The following is a 4116-nucleotide window of genomic DNA, read 5'->3' as shown; positions in this document are numbered from 1 at the left end:
TGCACGCAGACAAAAAAGATCCCCCGTATAGTCTTAACAGACCGCTGGGCCAAGTGCTGTTAGAGAGCAGCATATACAGTAAAACCTTGGATTGCGAGTAACTTGGTCTGCGAGTGTTTTACAAGACAAGCAAAATTTTTAATAAATATTAATTTGATAAACGAGCGAGGGTCTTGCAATACGAGCAGCTTTGTACTGCCGAGCGTCACGTGATCACAACGGATATACGAGTGCTTTGATATACGAGTGCTTTGGATTACAAATACGTTTCCGGAACGAATTATGCTCGCAATCCAAGGTTTTACTGTACAAGAGTTTTAATACCACGAATAAACAATTTAAAATGTAGGACTATGAGCCCATGAATCTTCTGAAACCAATGTTTTTCAGTAACATATGTTCAAGTAGGGCAATTTCTAGACTGGGTTTTTTTTTTCCAACAAAGGGCCAATGTACCTAATTGTTATTTAACGTTACATTTTGGAGGTGGAAATAGACCATTCATTTTGTTAACAAAGTAGTCACAACCATCATTAGACCTCCTTTGCCAGTACCAAAATATAATAGGGTTTTTCCCCTTTTTTCTGACAACAAAACTGAAACCTCTTACAAGGAATCAGGTGTGCATTAACCACAATACTTGTGGTCAAAATGCAAACAAAAACACACTGATAATATTTGCAATATATGCGTACGCCTTTTGGCGTCCTCTGGTCTCGCACCAATTGGGTCGAGGCTCAAAAGAAAGCCGTCCCTGGTGTGAACCAATCAGTCTCAAGGACAATGCATATATTATCATAGTGTGTTTTTTGTTTGCATTTTGACCACAAGTATTGTGGTGCGCACACCTTGCTGCAGCTGGGACAGCGGGAGATGTTCGGGGAAGATTACCCGGGACTCCACCACATCCTGCACACGTACACAGCACACGCACGGCACATGCACGCGTCAACAACAATTTTGCAACCGCCATCACGTAACGAGACGAAGGATCCAGTCTGATTTATCTCAGTACGGCCATCCGTGTTAGAGAACGTTCCACAAAAGCGGATATCATAGAGCTACCTCTAGAGTTTCACCCTTCCGTCTCTGCTTTTTGGTAAATATACCACGTTATAAATCTAGGATTTATTTGATTGATTGACCATTGATGGTGAGGATGAGACGTTCTAAACGGGAGCTGTTTAACACGTGTTCTTTTGCGACCAATATTATCCATAATAAAGGTTTTTTGGGTAAGAGCGCGTAAATGTGCGTAGTTAACCCGGCACAGACAATTAGTAAGGTTTGTTACGTAAAACAAAACGTGTCAATTAGTTACTACTGCAGCACGCCAGTGTATTGGAGAGTAAACCCACAACACTTACAAATCGAGTATATCGTTTCCCTGGCGATTACAACCAGCGAAACGTCGTACTCAGCGCAAGGCAAGTGTCCCTTTCTTCAGTGAGGCAGCTGGATGCAACGCGGAAGTGAGGGGTCGGACAAGGGTACAGGCCCACACCATAAATATGAGGGGGGGGCAGAGCTGATGCACGCATACGGAGTCTCACCTGCTCCGAGGCCAGTGCCAGACGGTCAATCAACTCAGGGTTGTCCAGCAAGCTGCGCACGTATTCCTCCACTGGGGGTACACAGACACGCGCAGATAAACGCAGAAATTATAATTGGCGACACGATTTACCGGACGATTTAGAGTGCCACCCAAAATGTAAATGTGTTACTTTTCAAGTCATGCCTGCTGGATTTATTAATTTTCCTGTTTAACTGAAGCACTGTTTAACAAGAGGCACTACAGACTTGATTCAAAGCTTTCGTGACTGCAGGAATTACTCTTTGTTTTTTTTCGGTAAAGTCACGTATAAATAAGAAATAATAAAATAACATAATAGCGTACGACGTTTCGGTTGCAACACAAGCAGCCATCATCAGGTACAGAAGAGCTAAATTTACGAGAGAGAGGAAACACATAACCCCATATGTATATACAGACACACAAGTAGGGAGAAACTAACACAGATACAACAGGGGACACAGAGAGAGAAGCATACCAAACAAACAGTATTTAGCAAAATTTGGAAACCATATAAAGCAACACAGACGGTCGGTCAAAACACAATTAACGCATAGTCTGGTTGATTACGCTATTACAAAGATTGATGAACTGCAAGTTAAGTATGAAATTTTGTGGTGGGTCCACACACTAATCATAATAATAGGTAACAGTAGAAATGAGTAACACTCGTCAGGTATAGTGGCTGCTGTTATAGATGTGACCTTGGTAAATAAATAAAAAATACATTTTGATTTAAAGCTTTCGTGACTGCAGGCATTCATATTCTTGGTTCTTTCGGTAAAGTCACGTAGAAGGAATGATGATTGCTTGTGTTACAGTCGAAACGTCGTGAGAATTGTATTGTTTTATATTTTTATTATTTATCTTCTACGAGACTTTACCGAAAGAACCAAAAAAATAAAAAATAGTTTAGTATTTTTTTTATCATTGGTGTGGTCCCCTTATGCACCACGGGTCACACCTGATTGGGCTCTCACCTAGTTCAGGAGCAATGATTTTCCTACCTTACCAGTTGAGGTGAGGAAGGTGAAGTGAGAAGTAAAATTGCCTGACCTCACCTGGTAGAGGAGGACAAATCTGTCTCTCACCTGAGTCAGGAACCCCTCATCCATATGATGAAGTGGTGCTGGACACCTGTGAAAAAGAGCTTTATAGCTCATCGGATTGATCCAGGAAAAATATTCAGATTATGATGCTGCCATAATGTGACGGTTATCACACTGGGCTTGGCAACCCAAATGCCGCCGGTTCATCCTCCAAGCGCGGCAGGTGATTGAACCGTTTCTTAAATCCCCCCTCACTGGCCCTGCCGTTGTCCACTCAGCACTGTCAATGGGTAGTCCATCGGCAGGTCGTGTGTGGTGGGGTAAAATGTGGGTTACTCCCACCTCTTCCAAACGTCTGGCTCAACAACATATCCTCCAGAAGGGAGCTTGCAGTGGCACGAGCCAATATATTTTCAGGGCTGCCTGCACCTTAACCTTCAACCTTTTAGAGTGAGATGGTGGTTTGAGTGAGATGGTGGTTTGAGTGAGATGGTGGTTTGAGTGAGTTGGTGGTTTGTGTGAGATGGTGGTGGTTTGAGTGAGATGGTGGTTTGAGTGAGATGGTGGTGGTTTGAGTGAGTTGGTGGTTTGAGTGAGTTGGTGGTTTCAGTGAGATGGTGGTTTGAGTGAGATGGTGGTTTGAGTGAGATGGTGGTTTGAGTGAGATGGTGGTTTGAGTGAGATGGTGGTGGTTTGAGTGAGTTGGTGGTTTGAGTGAGTTGGTGGTTTCAGTGAGATGGTGGTTTGAGTGAGATGGTGGTTTGAGTGAGATGGTGGTTTGAGTGAGTTGGTGGTTTGAGATGGTGGTTTGAGATAGTGGTTTGAGTGAGTTGGTGGTTTGAGTGAGATGGTGGTGGTTTGAGTGAGTTGGTGGTTTGAGTGAGATGGTGGGTTGAGTGAGTTGATGGTTGAGTGAGTTGGTGGTTTGAGTGAGATGGTGGGTTGAGTGAGTTGATGGTTGAGTGAGTTGGTGGTTTGAGTGAGAGTGAGTTGGTGATTTGAGTGAGATTGAGTTGGTGGTTGAGTGCGTGAACGGGTGAGTTTGTGAGCATAAGATGTCCTAAACTATTCATATATAGTGACGCTTATACACCTCACCTGGCTGTTTGTACTGGTTGGCAAGGTAAAAATTGTAAATTTAAGAAAATTGCGCCACTGTTTCAAACGCTGCGATGGGAAAACGAACCAGTAACTTCTGGATTGCAAGTTCAGAGTGCAAACCGCCCGTTACTTCAGGGTAGCGTTTCTCATAACCGCCACTGATTTTTTTATTGTTCACCTCTGCTTGCGAGCACACTGTACACTTAACTAACTCTGCAGATGTAAAACCCAGAGTGTGTGCCCACTCATGCACCTCTTACCTCTTGCTGACACCGCATGCATGATGCACGAGTACTGTCTGGGTTTTTTGGGCCGGGGAGAAGGGGAGCCCCATGGGGTGGACTCCGGAGGGTTGTAGCCTGGAATCTGTGACAGCGGACACACAAGATGGCA

Source organism: Petromyzon marinus, unplaced genomic scaffold, assembly GCF_048934315.1.
Source record: "Petromyzon marinus isolate PM22_M1 ecotype Great Lakes invasive population unplaced genomic scaffold, UKy_Petmar_22M1.pri1.0 PM_Scaffold_26, whole genome shotgun sequence".
NCBI lineage: Eukaryota > Metazoa > Chordata > Hyperoartia > Petromyzontiformes > Petromyzontidae > Petromyzon > Petromyzon marinus.
Note: the sequence above shows the minus strand (reverse complement) of the source record.